Raw genomic sequence first — 18,193 nt, 5'->3', positions numbered from 1 at the left:
CCGCGCTCCTTGGCCGCCAGCCGAGCCTAACCGAACGACACCGACTTTTGTCAATTTGCATATTTATTACATCAACATATTGCTCTTTTATACGAGCATGTCTATACAAGTGGAAATTTACATATACACATATGTGTGTGTGTGCATGTGGGCACACATGAACAACTTCCAGCTGCAACAACACCAAGAGACGCTGCAAAAAAGCAATTCATTTAGAAGTTGAATAAATTAATTTACAACAATTTATTGCATATGCATAGGCGCACCACACACACCCAAGCAGTGCATGTTTTCACTACAGAAGAAGAGCAAACAAACGTTTCCGCATTTGTGTCGGGTAGAGCAAGCAAATGAATGCCGTAGAATCAACAGCGTTTAGCTGGTTGCACGCTTTGTACAAGTGCACACACACACACACACATGTAAGCAAGCACAGTGGCATAAATGCAGCTTTTAAGGCTGTTAGAGAATGCGGTGAAAGCATTCATTTGAATAGGTGGGCTTCATAAAGAACCAACAACACACTTGGATACACATACTCACACACACACACACACAAATACATAAGTTCATGTGTGAGCAGTGAAACCGCTTAGACCGCGTAGCCGAAACGGCAGAATGCGCTCGACGAAAACTCGTCAGCATTTAATAAGCTGCGCTCGCAGCCATCCACGACGATTGCATACTTTTAGGCACTAGATGCCGAGATGGATTCTTTAGCCAACAACCTGCATGCGCCGTGTTTATTTATTTATGTGTGTGCTAATGTGCAACAATGCCGTTGACTGTGTGCGCGGCGCATTAGTATGAATGCGCATTTATATTCTGGAGAAGACTCAACTACCTCAACTAATCTTATCTAAAGCTCTTAATGTTAATTACACTCAAGAGAGTAGTTACATGGCGCTTTTGTATGTTTTGTACTGTGATTCTTGTGATTCTTCGCATGAAAAGCCGCATATGCGAAACATATATGTGTAGTTAGTGATAATTATGTGAGTACTTAGAAGGTAAAATGGAAGGAAAAATGTATGAAATAGTCGAAAAAGTAAAAGTCAGTTGGAAAATTATTTGTAGATGCTTGAGCTGTGATGCTGAATGCGAAGGATTTTATATGAAACCCTTAAACAAATAACCAAAATTTAAAAATAATAATATTAAATAAAGTAACGTTGACTACCAGTTAACCGAAGTTAACATACATTTCACAAATAAAACAGTTTCCATACAACAATTTGATTTTGATCGGTTAATTTGTATGGCAGCCTTATGCACAACATATAGTATTCCAATATAGGCAGTTTCGACAAATGAGCAGCTTCTACATGCTTTTACGTTTGTAAAATTTCAGATCGATACAAAAATGTTATAAATATTTGCGTTTTTATTTTCATATTAAGGTTATTAGACATCGCAGATTTTGATATCCTATAATAGATATGAATTTTTAAATAAAGAAAACATTGTTAAAAGAATAAAAAAATAAATTTTTAAGTAATGTTTCCATGGCTATGACAGCCATTTATTTATTTATTATTTTTTGATGGAGCTTCAAATATCAAATATAAGCGACAAGAGGTCTTTCGAAATAGTTTTTCAAAAAAAAAAAGGTTAGTTACTAACTAGTTCGTTCCCTACCCGTTTTGGGCATCTTCTTTCAATTTTTAATTAATTACCGATTTTTTATATTTCCGCAAATAAGGCTTTACAAAGTATTTATAATATTATCAGTCGGTGAAGTTTTAGTTTGCAAAATTTTTCAAAACTTGAGTTGCTATTGATATTTTTTTAGTTGGGTTACTATACTCTGTTTAAATATATTATATAATATTAGTATTTCAAATAAAGTACTTCAAGGATTAGATGGTAGGAGCTCTACATATTCGCATCATCACTGAAGAACATGTGAATATGAATATGTCTATGAAACTGCGGACTAACTAGATTTTAATTTAAAAAAAAATTGGCAACCTATTTAGAAAGGATACTTCCCAAGCTCGAAATATATATTTCAAAACTTATAGTAAATTTTTCAAGCAATATGTTTTAAGTGCTGATAAGAGGCAACCGCGTCATTTTTTCTCATAATTTTAATTTGTTCTAAGAAAATATAGTTTTATAGATTTCAAGCTCAGAAATAACACTAAAATCTCGCATTCTTAAAAATATTTTATAGTATTTTTCCATTAAAATCCTTATCCGTGTATTCTTTATTAAAAAATAAAGCAGGCTGATTCATAAGTCCCATTTATTCAGTAATATTGCACAATAATATAACAAACAAAAGCACTTAAGCAGAGTCCGAAATGTGTGCGGGTTGAATCAGAAAGAACATTCAACTCATACCACTTGGCAGCTTTTTGTGTGGAATGCACTGCCCCCCTTTGTCTCCAAACCAGTACGGATGGTAAAAGAACATTTTTATATTCATTGAAACTAGTTCCCAAAAAAAATCATATACAGAAGCTAAACAGTTATAAAGAGTTATAAAAGCCAACAGCAAGCAAGCACATAATAAAAACATATGAAAAATAATAATATAAAATCTGTTTAAAAGGATACAAGGGTAAATCAGACATAATAAATCGCTTCATTAAAGACAGATAAAAAGACATTTTTTTGAAGACACATGGATAATTCTGCTCGTATGAGGTCACACGTGCACGCTCGACATGTTGCAAAGCATTCCAACAACTACAAAGTAAATAGAGAAATATAAAACTAGGAAACGGGTTGCATGAAAAAATAAGCTGATGGAAAGGAATGTGGGACCGTAAACATGACTGCGGCGAACCGAAATGCACAGTGGCTGGAGCAACGAAACTGGCAAAATGGCAGTCGAGCACAAACACCGAAAGGGCCGAGTAAACAAAATATGATTAAATTTTATGTGGTATAATTTTAGGCGGCACAACACAGCAAACGGTACATGGAAGAGGCACAGCAAAGGAGGCAGAAGCTTCGGCATTGTGTTTGTGCAACGTGTGTGACGACGGTTAGCTTTTGTATGTTTGTATAAAAGACGAGATTCACGAAATAAAAAATGAAAGCCAGGAAGTTTTTCTTATGTTTTTTGTTATTTTTGTGAGTACAGAATTTAACAAATTAAACATGCCACAATTCATTTTCAATTTTTTCAGTTTTATTTGAAATATGTAATATATATATTGTATATACCAACATATATACATATAAAAGATAATATTAAATATTTCTGCAGAGTATTTTGTATGCAAGCGCTTGTAATTAATGAAACCGTATTGTAAAAACGTGAAATAAACAGACACACACTCTCTCATACAAGTACGCGGTATTCAAATTTCATACACTCTCACTAATACACAAGCACATACACTCGCATAACGAACAATGGCGTGTGAAGGACAATATCGAAAAGTAATAAATAATCGGCGACAAATTAATTTTCACGGACATGAAAAAAGTAATTTGCCTTCGCGCATTGATCCGTGAAAAGCGCACCGTGTGTGACATCAGCGTGCGGCATGTTGCAACAACAATTTGAATTGCTTTACCGAACAGAAACCAGAAACAGCGGTGAAACAAGCAGCACAATCAGCAAGAGATCACAACGCGCTGTCAAAAAAATCAAAAAATTTTTTAACTTTAAATAAGTTCCGAAATGCGTGTGTTGCACTTATACGCTTTACTCTCCACAAGCCTTATGTAAGCAACGTGTATGCATATAATATGTTATTTTAAAGTGTGTAAATACGGCTAGTAACGTCTATACATGCACATACTTATGCATGTTTTCCGGGACGTTGATGCATGCGTTTATTTACACAACTGCACAATGGGACGCATATCCGCAAGGTACCCTGCAGGAAATCGAATGAAAATATATATGCTTTTTTTAAATATTGTTTTTTTCGGTCCCATCATGAAATTTTGTTGGAAATACCCGGAAAACAAAACCCTGAAAGTTTTAACCCTTAATATTAATTTTAAGTATTGGACAAAGGCGTGTAAAGATTTCAAGTTAAAATACACCAAAACTCTGATTTTTTATTTTTATTTCAGAATTTAACGCTCTACAAAAGTGCCCATTGCGGCCAAGTTATAACTCTTACGGGCGAGGTAGGCCACTAAACCTGATTTTTCCATAAAATCTGCGGAATGTAATTGTAAACTTGTACAATATGAAATTTAATTTATTTCAAAAAAGTTTTCAGAGCTAAATCGCTAACTCCAATATTGCTAAAGATATTTAAGTTTTAAGTTTTAAAATGTTTACAAAAATTTTGCAAATTTGTAAGCAGTAGATACAAATAAAGGTATATGTACTAGGGTGGTGCGAAAAAAAATTTTTTTTTGCTTAGCCTGAGGGTAAAATTTTTAGATTATATAAAATTTAAATTTTTGGAAAATAAAATTTTTACATCTAGCCTCTTTAAAGTAAAGTTTCGAGTTAAAATTTTTATTTCGGTAAACATTTTTGATAAGTGTTCTAGAAGCTGTGGAGAGTTGTCTTTCTGGCCAATTAAACGTTACCAACTTACAAAAAAATGTTTGTGGTCATTATTGGAGTTTTAAAAAAAGCTTTCCTTAAGCGTTAAAATAAATTTTGAGTCAAAAACCGTCACATTCGGTAATTTTCATATACAATAAATGTGAAAAATTTTAAACAAAAAAAATTTTCAACTCGACATTTACTCAAAAAGTAAGCCTCTAGATGTTTTTTTAGAAATTTAATTTTTTTTAATCTACAAATTTTACCCTAAGGCAAAAATATGCACCCCAATATGTACATATGTACGTAAATTCGTATGTTTACGTACGTACATTCTTATGTTTAAAAATTTCTTCCCACATTTCAAACGTTAGATTAGTTTAGCAGTATAATAATGTTTGAGAATGGCCACGAAGTTCTAGGAAGATCATGGGCGATTTCTCCTCAAGCACAAAGAATGTATTTCCTACATGGCACTCCTATATAAATATATAAACGAAGCATAGGGGAGCCACCAACCAACCAATGACAATAAGTACCAGCTCTTTAATCTGCAACGCACACATAATAAACAAAACGGCCATTGCGGCAATGAGTTGAAGCGTTAAAGGAAACATGCTTGTTTGTCGGAGAACATATCCTACACACACGAGTGTGCCTTGTGCGGCACAGACTATTGTGTTGTTGCCTTTGTAAACAAGCGTTGGTAATGCGTTAAGCGAGCGAGCAGGATGCGTACGAAATACTTCACGGAAATTTAATTTTAAACACACACACAAATGCGCATATGTATTGCTTTGCACAAAGAAAATAGGAAATTGAAAGAAAAAGGCAGGGCACAAAGCTGCAGAGAAGCGTTTAAATGATAAAGACCAAAATTGTATTAAATTAAAGTATGGCGAAATTTGATTGAGGAAACGTTTTACAGGAACATGACATTTAAGCTGTTGTTTACATTTCAGATATTTCTATATATTGTACATCAAAAAAAATTTTCTTATGCAATTGATATAAAAATATTCAGATATATTATTATTTCACCAACTTGTTTTAATTAAAAATTTTTCTAAATACTTCACAAAGCACAATCCCAATATTTATTACTGAAGTTATTAAATTTTCTTCATTATATGAATTACCTATTTCGAACAGGTGGTAACGCTTGCAGAGTTTGTTGCGCATATATTACTATTAACTTTTATAATTTGAGTTGCAAATAAACATTTGCATATGTCAAATTTCAAAGAGATGGCAACGCTCTTAAAAATTCTTCCAACTATTTGCTTTTCCAACCTTTTTACTATTATATTTTGTTATATTAAAGCAATTACTTTACCTTTTAATTTATATAGAATTAAAAATTTTAAGTAAGTGGCAACCAAACGGGTTTCCGGTTTCTTTATGAAAAATTTCTTTCCACAAAAATTTAATAGTATAAGCATAAACATTGAACATTAAATAAAAAATTTTCAATATTCAACATTCAATAGCGAAATTTTAACCCTTTTCAACTAAATAATTAACTTTTAACATAGACGCCTATTAATAAATTTCCGAATTTACATTTACCACTGAAAATTTAATTTTGACTTTGGCGTAAATTTATTGCCTCTCATCACATTGACAAGTAGTGGTGACAACAAAAGGCCTAAAGCCTAAAGTGGTCACAGTCGGCTCGTAAACGGTGCTTCCTCTTCACCAAGGAATGCCACTTCACTTGAGTGTGCTACAAAATGAAGGCCTGTAAGGTCAATAACATCATTTCCTGTAGCGCCAACAAACTACAACAACAATAGCAAAAGGAGGCATGCCCAACGAAATCAAGTAATTGCGCCTTTTTAACCAGCTTAAAGAAGAGAGCGTCCAACACAAGCACACACACACACACAATCAACAGACGGCCAAAGAACAAGGATAAGGGCAGAGCAAAAGCACGAGTAGTGGATCAGGCGCAGACCAGACAGACTATGACAATAAAAGCAACAAAAAATTTAACAACAAAGTCAATGACGAGTTGACGGCGGGCGCACAAGGTGGGCAGGGCTAAAAAGTACAGCAAAAAGTTTCAAGTCTCTTTTAGACACTGAAAATTTTACTACCGAGAAGGAGGTTGCTCGTTCAACATATCTACAATTAATAAATAACGGCATAGAACGCCGTTACTTGGCGAGGCAATGACTTTGGAAATATGTGTTTGTGAAAAGTTTTCTTCCTTCTTCTGTATCGCCGCTGCACTACCGCCTTCACTTGGGGCAGCATAATTTATTTGACCACTTTGTAACGGCGCTATCAATTTAGAAATGGCGAAACTCGCTATTTAGTAAGGGACGTAATAAGTAATAAATTGAGTCGCTGCAAAGCGAGAAGGTTTTCAAACGACATGGTTACATCGGCTCTTTGGCCTTAAAAGTCTTAGAGACTCAAGAATTGCCCATTTTTACAAAAATACAAAATCATTGTGCGAAAGAGAACTTCTTAACAAAAGTTTAAATGTTTTTATTTCGCCAGCGGAAAGAGGTGGGAAGCGATGTGCAAATATGCAGGAAATCAAAAACAAATAAAATAAATTTTAACGAGGCGAATACAAAGCATAACTGAAAAAATTAATCGCAACTGCTTATTGAAAGTAATATTTTCTCAACCTTGCATAAAAAATATAATATTAAAATAAAGCAGAGATGAAAGGTGTTAGAAAATTTTAATATTTCGTCTACATTTTTTGATATTTTTTATTGCGTAAATATCTTCAAAATCCTACGGAGGTCCAGTTATTGGTAATAGCAGAGCTAATTTCCAAGTGAAAAAAAACATATCAAAATTGTAAAATCAGTGGACTCTTGTGTCAGAACCAAATTCTTCAGAATACTAAAGTTATCCTCAGCCATGAGCAGTCTTCATAATTAAGCTATTTTGTCAACATACAACAAAAAAATGGGTTCTAAACTGCCACTAAGCTCTGTATGCTGACCCACATCACAAAGTACCACGGCGTATGAGTAACATGGAGGAAAAAATTCCACACGCCAATTTCCTCCGCACAGTTTTGAAAAAATTTATTCCAAAAAAATGCATGTCGCAATAAATCTCGCAAGCTCTTGCGGCGCCCACATAATAACGGTACCGTAAATTGGCGCACCTAATCCTCAAATTGCGGCAAGCAATTGGCTCAATGCTCCCTCCAGTATGGACAGGCGCCGAGTGGCTTGCCAACAGCTGTGCTGCCAAACGGTTGTTTGAAACTTATTTAAAATTCATTAAATTACCCGCCGCAAGTCACACGCACACAAACACTCACACATTTATTTGCAGCGTGCTGAAGAATAACAATTGGCGCGCGGGCGCAAGCACTTCTGCAGCGAAAAGCAAACAAACGAACGCAAACAAAATGAGTGCAACGCACATTTTTGGCGTGTAAAATAAATAAATCGCACACACATACATTAATTGTTGCTCTTTAGTGCTTGTGTAAGTATAATATATACTCCACAGCGCGATACTTGCGGGTAAAAGTGGATTGTGGAATTGAAAATAATGCCGAAAGTGGCTTCAGCACAAAAGAAATGTAACAGTAAAAAATAGCTTTTAATCTGAGAGTTTCATTTACAACAGTAAACTGTAGTGAATGAGCAAAAATGTTTATTATTTCAGGAAATCGCTTTAAAACGCGCGTTGCATAAATGGTTTTTCATTTGAGGTACATAGTTGTGAGGCTGCGCAAAAATGTGTATTTGTAGAAAATTTAAAATATAAGATTTGCCTTGTCATATACGCTTAATATGCTGTACGATAATTTTCCAAGACTCGTAAACTTTTGCTCAGCATATAAACCAGCATTTTGGGTATGTGTATAGATAAATATCTGCTTTATTTTTGCAGAGCAATTTGCAAAACACTTCAAAGAGGTTTTTAAAGCTTTCTTGAAATAATTTAAAGTTTTCTTACATACTCATTTGTGAGCTTGTGAATTTCTTGTTGGATAACAGTCTTTCTGCCGCATATTAGACCGAGATCCTGATGTAAGGGCAGGAGGAAGCTCAACAACAGAGCTCTAAAATTTTATTGAGATTAACTCTAAAGGCCGAGCATATAGAAAAATTATGAAAGAATACAAAGTTGCAACTTAATATCAAAATTACATGAAAACTTTGAGAAAACCAGAAGTTACCAGAACCACAAAATAAAATAAAAATAATACAAAATTCTCATTACTAAATACCTCACTTCATTCGAAAAAAAATATTATTGTATAATCCCAATTTGCCTCTGTCGTATTTCTTCTCACCAAGCGTCCACTTCAAAGCTATAATTTTTACACAAAAGTACTCCAATCGCTGCCATACGCTGATAATTATGTCGCAAACCGCACACATACACACATATACACAAAGGTTTAAAATAAACGAAATTAAGCTATTGAAAGTAAAACACGCACTCGAGCGGAGGCAAACGGTACATAAATGAAAAATGCCTCAATCACCTCCACTTAAGCAAAGTAGCATTGCCCTAATAACAACAACCAACAAATTTCATTTAAGCCCCGTAATTGGGTTACGCGCAAATTGCGCAGCATAAACTTTACCACAAATTTTTATTTATAACGGTTCGTATTTCTTACAGCTATTTCGGATTAAAATTGCATTAACATTGCGAAGAATAGCAAAGTGTTTTTTTTTTTTGGAAACACTACGCAAACATAATGTTCTCCACATCCTTAAACAAAAACAAATTTTAATATCATAAAATGTCGTAATGTTTTTGGCGTCCTGCCCGCTTTTATGGAAGGGCGCTGCGTTTCTATGCGCACAAATTTCGCTTTTCGAAGCTGATATGCCTGTCCCAGCTTGTTGTTGTTGCATTTGTACGCAATATTAAAAATATTTATTGCTGCAACACAAAACGCGAAGCGAAGAATACGAAATTGGAATATTCCGTGCGAGAGGAGGAGAACAAAGATTGAGTGGAAGAAGGCAGGAATCTGTAATGAGACGTAACTCGAGATGAAAAAACAATAAAAATATTTGGCCTTATTTTTTATTGTTTACATATATTGTTATTGTATTTTGCAAGAGAGCAGAGCAGCAGTTAGTTAGAACATACAAATTTCTATTAAATATTGAAATTTCAACTCAAAGCGAACTCAGTAAGTACACAAGTACATAAGTGTACAATATATGGTATGCAATACTAAAGCTATATACTTAAAAAAAAAGAAGACACTTTTAAATTTAATAAATTACTAAATATTAACGAAATCCTCGTCTTTTCCCATATTATTTTAAGTGCCTGATCCCATCCGTCCGAGAAAGCGTAACAGGCTCTCACTTATTATCAACAGCACTTACTTACCGCACTTCAGCCCCATTTTAATCCCACTTTTCGCCCCATTCAGCAACCACTTTGGCTCTTATTTATTTTCATCTCTCACAAAGCTACTTTATTTCGCTTATTTTGCGGGTGTTCTTGCTCCATTTCATCGTCGAAAGCAGTGCTGTTGTCGCTGGTATTATTGCCACTTCAAAAGCCAATGTTGCCATGCTTTTTAAAAGCATTTATACCTGCACGGCTACATCGTTTAAAAGGAAACACGTTTGCAAAAAAAGAAAAATACGAAATAATTTTAATGAGAATGAAATTAGGTCGCTTATTAACGGCAAATGAGAGAAATTTGAAAAATCGCACAGGGGCTAAAAATTAAAAATTTAGTGAAGTAGTATTACTAAATAAAAAATGTATTCTTAAATTGTAATAAGCTTATTGAGCTTATGAATAGATTAGGCAAAAATTAACTTCGATATTTAAATATTAAAATATTTTACAGTATATTCGATTACTTCTTCATTGTATAGTTTTTAGTTTAAAGTACAAGGTGTAATTGCTTTCTTAGAGCTGGTTTATTGAGACCAAAGCTTGGTTTCATCAAATTAAATTTCTTGAGAGTGTATTCTAATCTAGAGGCATGAATTTCAGATAATTTTTGAAGTGTCGTAAAAAGAGGTAATTTATATTTATACTATAAATTTTTTATTAGTTATTTATTAACATTACAAAAATATAGAAAAAGATCAAAAGATAAAGAAATTAGCAGCTCATAAAGCTCCACGATTTCAACGCTAATAGTAATCTGAAACCATAAAACGAAAAGAATGTATCTAGACTCTAGAATAATGTTGCAATGTCTGATTCTACGGAAAAAAAAAATTCTCCACTAAATGGTCTGTATAAAATAATTTTTTTACTGTAATTTTTTAAAAATAGTAAAATTGTAGTAGTAATAATTTTGGCGATATGGTTAGTTCCGGACATAGGTAGGTAGATAGAGTGGCTGTCTTTCGACACATCCAGGCCTTTAGGATTCCCATTGTGATAGCACCGCGACCACAGTCTCCTCGGTCTATTGGCTTCTCCCTGAACCACACCGTACTTCTGATGAACCTCATTAACAAAATAAGTTTTATCCGTGCAACCTCCGAAACGTCATCAAGAAACCCTCGACTGATGGCTGCGATTCTTTTTCTATAGAGAGTCTTACAATTGCATAGAAGATGTTTAATGGTCTCCTCTTCAGCTACCTCCTGACAGCTTTTACAATAGTCGTTATATGGCGTGGCAAGTCTACTTACATGTCTGCTTATTAGGCAGTTAAACTTTGCAAAAAAAAATCGATTTTTCTTTTTATTTCTTGACCAGAATATCCCCTTAATCCTGACTTTTAATACTGATGTTTTGCAATTACCTACAGTAAACTTGAAAATATTTACACTCAATGGACAGTAATGGACTTATTTTTCAAAACGCTCCAACAGATAGCACTAAGCAAAGATTTCAGAGTAATTTTACAAATATGATACTTCTGTATGACGCTTTCTTGCTGAATTGAGTAAATCACATTTGTGACCAAATTAGTTTTTTTTTTCTTTAATCTACACACACATACGCCAATACAGAGCTACTTTCAAGGTTCGAAAAAAATGTGTGGTACAGTTCATAAAAAGAATTTTCAACACTGAATAATTATTAAAAATTAGTAAGGGCTCAACTATTTCTAAACATCTAGTCTTCATAAAATTACAAAAAAATGCAAATATGCAAAAAAGTTTAAGTACGTCGGAAACATGATTCTCCTAAAGCATAAAACCTCCCTTCTATATATATTGAAATATTACCTTGTTGCTGTGCCTTGTTGCAACAATGTATGCCACTAATGTTGCAATGTTTGGTTACATTACAAATTTTACTGTCGCCATGGGTTACGGTTGTGGCAGCGTTTTAATTTTGTTTCATTAAACTTTCAAACTGAAGAGAGGCGACGCCCCTCAAACTTAGCCATGCGCCGTTACTCCGCGGTGACATTACCGGTACAGTTAGCGCAATAAATTTGAATGGGCGCAGCAAAATTTTCGAGCAGAAGTTAACGAATGTGTGTGCACGTACAAATGTATATGTAAATTTATTACATTATAAAAATTGGCTAAAATTTAGAGTTTTCGAGTTTTCATTGCCATTTTGGCATGAGAACAGTTTTACCTTGAACTGGTTTTACAGGGAATTTGAATAATTGAATTTTGAAAATATTAAATAACCTGTGAAAAATGTATAACTCTCCAACCTTCTTCATATCGGTTGGTTTTTAGTGTCCTAATTTTATAAATTGAGGCTTCCGATGAGTTGGAAGTTCCGTTCTCACGACAGTCGCGTCTAAGTAACCGGAACGGACCCGAAATTCCTCAGGAATGTTTTCTGCCGCATAACTAAGTAGATTTTCAATGTGGCCATAGTTTTCAAGATATTTTTTTACGCATAAATGCGCAGATTGTAAGTAGAGTTTAATATTAAACTCCAAAAATACCAGTTTTTAACTTAAGCTGACATTTGCTGGATATGAAATACTGCAATTGAACAAATTGTTTAAAACAGCCTTAGACCAATTCTACAAAAAAAAGTATTTTCTTTAAACTCATTTTTATTTTAATTTCAACTTTGCAAGCTCATTACAAATATTGTCCTGTTCTTCTAAGGCTTATATGTATTAAGAACTCAAACCGTCGCCACATCACGTCTTACAATTGCTTCGCTAGCAGTACCGTTAAAAAAACTACCACTTCCTCTTCTTAATTCCGAATAGTCATACGTCGCGTAATATTCCCGTTACATAACGTACCAGCAACCGTCAAAGTTGGAATGTGTCTATTTGAGTTTCTCTTTCTTTATAATTTTCAGCTTCTTCTGCGCCGCTTTCGCACTTCCAACAGCCTGTTAAGTTGCATGTTGTCTTGTCGTTGTGCCACTCGACTTACACTTGTTCGTACAACATACGCCACTGCCGTTGTGAACAATACCTTTCACCGTTGTTGTTGTAGATGCTTGTTAGCGCTAAAGAGTGGAAGAAAAACAAGTTGTAAATAGTGAACTTTTGCAACTTCTTTAAGTTGACGACAAATTGCTGGAAGCCCGTGCAAGACTTAACGGTTTTCTTTAAATTTTTAATGCTGCAGAAATTAATAAAAAAGTGAATAATGACGCGAAGTTTGAATTTTAAACATCGCTACACTTACATATATATTAAAAGTTGTTTCGAAATAGCCGCTCCTTAATACAGCTGCCACATTTTGCAAGCAATTTCTATAAGAAATTTTTTTTCAATGCATTTTGTGAAAAATTGTAAACAATTGTGTGTATATGTTAAATTTACACAAATTTTTACAGTGCTGCCATCTAAAAGCATTTTCACCTTTAAGCTCGCTCATTTGTTTTTCACCTCGGCAAATCTGCCGCGGTCCTCTGTGTATTTAGGATTTAGTAGAGTGAAAAATTAGATGTCATTGCTGTGCACCGCCTCGTAAATTCAACAGCTTCCGGTTAAGCCTTTCCATACGTCTTTCACATATTTTGTTGTTGTTGTATTTCTGAGAGCACAGCAAGTATTTTGTTGTTTTCTATACGTTTTCCACTCCATGCGCTATTCTTTTGTTGTGCCACATGTTTATTTGCGCGCACCTACTTTCAAGTACCTGCAAGAGCACTTCACTCCGACACACACATGCTCGCACTCGCACCCGAAATATTGAAATGCTACGAAGCATGCTTTTAGGCGCCAACGCCACACTTCAGACTCTGCGCTTCGAGTGGCCACCACATATTTTTCAATTTCACTTTGCTCTATGCACTGCGAGCATGTGGGTATTGTACTTATTGTTAGTTCGGATTCTTGTTCTGCGGTTCCACATGGCATGTGGCATGTGGCAGGCGGCAAGCGGCATGTAGCAGTCACTTGTCAGACATTGTAGTATTCTTATATGCACATGTGTATATGTAATGAGCAAATACATAAGAAATATGGCGAAAGCCGCATTGTTGAGCTTCGGGTGCTACAAATTTATGCCACTTCAATGAGCTTAATAATACGTCACAAAAAAAAAGAAGCGCTGCCCCTGCCATGCTGCTTTGGAGAGTTCGTGCATATTTCGTCTGCTTTTCACTAAACATTTGTTGATTATTTGAATTTATGACTAGCCGAGTGTGTGTTTGTATGTGTGATAGTGCAGCAGAGGCCAGTGACATCTCGGTGTTGGCAAGGGTTTGTTAAACGTGTGGGCAGTTGGAGATTTAAAGAACTGCATATTTGTTGGAAAAGAAAAACAAAAGCCTCGGAAAACTTTGAAATGTCTGACAAGCGGATGCCAGACTATTAGCATTCTACATTTGTTTTTCGCGCACATCACATTTTTGCAATGTTCGTAAGCTTTAAGAGCTATTTTCGTTAAGTTGGAGTAAAAATTTTTGAAATATGTAGTATTATGGCCTGAAAACTTTGGTTTTAATAGCCTTGGTTTTTTCTGTAAAAAAGTTATGATATTAATTTAGAAGTTAAAAAAGTTGACGTAAAAGATAATTTAAATTTTACTTACACAGAAACTGTGTAAATATTTAATTATATATTTTAGTTAGTTTTAAAAAAAAATTAAAAAGATAATAAAATAACAAACTTATTTGTTGAAATAAGATGTAGTTTCAGGTTTCGTGTTATTGAATGAATATTTAGTATTATCAACGATGCTTTAAAATCTTTGTCCTCAGTTATATATTACATATATATATATATACATATATATAGCTTTAAAACTGAGGGACTAGTTCGTAAATATACAGAAGGAGGGTCAGACAGACGGACATGGCTAAATCGACTCAGCTCATCATGCTGTTCATTTTATAGGGTCTCTGACGTTTTCTTCTGGGTGTTACAAACTTCGTGGCATCTTAATATATCCTGTTCAGGGTATAAAAATTTGGAGCTAGTAGTGCTATTTCTAGGAGGTTTGCCACCTTGTTCTGATGTGAACCGAATTCAATGGAAGGCATCCTGCATTGACCGGCAGTCAGTCAGGGCAGTCAGAAGGAGCAACGTTAGGGCTTTGGGGTGGGTGCGGCAGAACTTCTCAGCCGCTGCCCTCTCAGGACATTTTTTGTATTTGAAGGCAGTATGATACATGTTTGGAATATGAAATCTTGGCGGCTGCACGAATACAATTATTAGACACTCCGATAAACCAAACCAAACCTGACCAGCTATGGTACAAAATATATACAATAAATATTACAACAATTTTTATCAATAAGTTCTAAAAAACTAGATTGTTATTTAAAAACTTATCAGCAAATCTTAAATTACAATATATTAAGGGAAACTGAATAATAACAACCTAATTTTTTAACTAAAACACACAAACACGCATACAAGTTCAAAGCTGGCAACAAAAGTGTGGGTGACATCATTACAAAATCATCAAATTTTAATTTGTTTCGCCCCAAACGCGCTACAAAGCAAATTGTTTTTCGGTCATGAGCCTACAAGTAGACTTTAAAGCACCCCTGCAATGCTCTTTGCACGCACACAGATACATCGCTTGTTTCCCTGCTTTAATATATGTATTTGCGCTTCAAGTATTTTCAGAGCAAACAACAAAAATTCGTGCATGAGGAACTCAGCACACACACACACCTATAAACTCTATATTAAATATATAAGATATATAAAATTAAATATATATGCACTTCCAGCTTTGCAAATGGCATATTTGTGAGTGTATATATGTATATGTGTGTGTGAGTTGTTGGCTACGACTGTCTGGGCATTGTTCAGCGTTTTTGTCATTTGTTTGATGTATGTCAGTGCACTTACTGTCCGTCGCCGTTGAAGCCGATGTCGTTGACATTGTTCTCCATGTCCGCCTTTTGCTTTGCTTTGCTTTGTAGCACAACATTTCCAGTGCTCTATGAGATTTTTCGTCATATTTAGCTTTGCTCGTTTGTTTTCGCTAAACTCACACACCCATCCACATACAAGCACCAGCGCCAAATTGCTTTTGTTAACGCTTGTTTTGCTTTCATTCACTTATTTCTGCCATTTTCCTTTCGTTTATTCCATACAAGTTCTTCGTCTTCAATATGCAAATCCGCTGCCACGAAGTTCACTAAACGCCAGGGGAAGAGTGAAGATGTGGATAAAAGTTTTCTGTAAGAAAAAATCGTATGTCACTCTCCAGTAGTATAAATGTGTGTGTGTGTGTGTGTGTAATTTTTTGGGTCTCCTCATATCTTGTGTTTTGTTTGTGCTCATGTCTCTAGCATGCTTTCAGGCGTGGTTTATGCTGCAACTGTGACGACATTGACTCGCGCCGCTGCTGCTGCCATCCATTAAGGCTGTCATTTTGTGATTCTCGCTTTTGCTATCTGCACTCAATATACCCCCATGCACACACATGTGGATAGACAAGGAACAAAGCGATAAAATTACAGTTTTTGCCACCATCCAAATTAATTTATTGTATTTTTTGTTTTTCAATACAAAACAGTTTTCAATTCCCAACCTGCACTCTCAGCCTACTCACAATTGACAAACAGTGTGGCCGTTCACAAAATCGTTGCGCCTTTTTCATTATCAGCGTTTGACTTACTCTTTTTGCAATTTTTTCTTTTTATACTCTCGCAACCTGTTGCTACAGAGTATAATAGTTTTGTTCACCTAACGGTTGTTTGTATCACCTAAAACTAATCGAGTTAGATATAGGGTTATATATATATAAATGATCAGGATGAAGAGACGAGTTGAAATCCGGGTGACTGTCTGTCCGTCCGTCCGTCTGTCCGTCCGTCTGTCCGTCTGTCCGTCCGTCCGTGCAAGCTCTAACTTGAGTAAAAATTGAGATATCTTTATGAAACTTGGTAGACATGTTTCATGGTACCGTGAGACGGTTGGTATTGCAGATGGGCGTAATCGGACCACTGCCACGCCCACAAAACGCCATTAATCAAAAACAAATAACTTGCCATAACTAAGCTCCGCAATAAGATACAAGACTGTTATTTGGTACACAGGATCACATTAGGGAGGGGCATCTGCAGTTAAAATTTTTTTTAAAAAATTGGGCGTGGTCCCGCCTCTAATAGGTTTAATGTGCATATCTCCTAAACCGCTAATGCTATAATAACAAAATTCACTGGAAGCAAATATTTTTAGCACTTCTATTGACGGTGTGAAAATAGTTGAAATCGGGTGGCAACTCCGCCCACTCCCCATATAACGGTACTGTTAAAAACTACTAAAAGCGCGATAAATCAAGCACTAAACACGCCAGAGTCATTAAATTTTATCTCTGGGATGGTATGAGATGACTTTATAGGAACCGCGTTCAAAATTAGACAGTGGGCGTGGCACAGCCCACTTTTAGGTGAAAACCCATATCTTGAGATCTGCTTAACCGATTTCAACCAAATTCGGTGCATAACGTTCTTTTCATGTTTCTATGTCACAGTGCAAAAATGGGCGAAATCGGACTACAACCACGCCTACTTTCCATATAACACCATTTTAAATTCCATCTGATTATTTACTTTCCACTATGCAAATCAGGCAACAATGACTGTATCGGGATAAAACTTTGCGTGAATAATGCGATTAAAGTATGCCACCTTGTGGCCAAAAATTGTCTAAATCGAACCAAAACTGTTTAAGCCCCTAAGTACTAAATATGTGGACCCTAGTGCCTATAGTTGACCTTCTACCGAAAATATCAGTCAATCCACAAAGAAATCTCAAACGAGTATACTATTTGACTTTGCGAGAGTATAAAATGTTCGGTTACATCCGAACTTAGCCCTTCCTTACTTGTTTATTGTTGTTGTAATTTTGTCACTCTTTTATCATCGTCTTTCATTGGCAATAGCTGTCAATTTAGAGCGTTTAATAAGCATTCTCGCACAGATTGGCAGCTCTCCGTTCGCCATCCAAAATCGAAATTGCTATTAGGCCCTATTTGCGCTGGACCATTCTTCGCCGAATGATTGGCAATTTCAATGCGTTGTAGCGGCTGCCAAAATTGCTGAAAACTGGCAGCAATCAGCATGATTCAAACATATTGTCATGTCACAGTGGAGCAATGAAGTATTAGTAAATAAAACAAAACAAAAATATATTATTTCGTTGGAAGTCGCCAAACCTTTCTATTTCTACACTCTTAAAAGATAATGCTGTGACTCTGAGACTCCGTAAAGTATATGGTATACCTATATAAAGAATCAACGTGACTGTCTGAGTCAATTTAGGAATGTCCGTTCGTATATGTGCGAATTATTTCCTCAGTTTTTTAGTTATTCTTTTCTCCCCACAGAAGCTACTAATTTGTCAGACTACTATAACATATAGCAGCCATACAAACTTACCGATCC

The 18,193-nt window shown here is 35.2% G+C and overlaps 1 protein-coding gene across 3 annotated transcripts in view; it reads left to right on the top strand.

Moving 5' to 3' along the window:
- Positions 1 to 18,193, top strand: part of Mnr (Membrane-bound Notch regulator) — a 57,396-nt gene that overhangs the window by 19,923 nt on the left and 19,280 nt on the right. The window lies entirely within an intron of this gene.

The sequence above is a fragment of the Bactrocera oleae genome, chromosome 5 (assembly GCF_042242935.1).
Source record: "Bactrocera oleae isolate idBacOlea1 chromosome 5, idBacOlea1, whole genome shotgun sequence".
In the NCBI taxonomy this organism is placed as follows: domain Eukaryota; kingdom Metazoa; phylum Arthropoda; class Insecta; order Diptera; family Tephritidae; genus Bactrocera; species Bactrocera oleae.
This window is presented reverse-complemented; position numbering and strand designations above follow the sequence as displayed.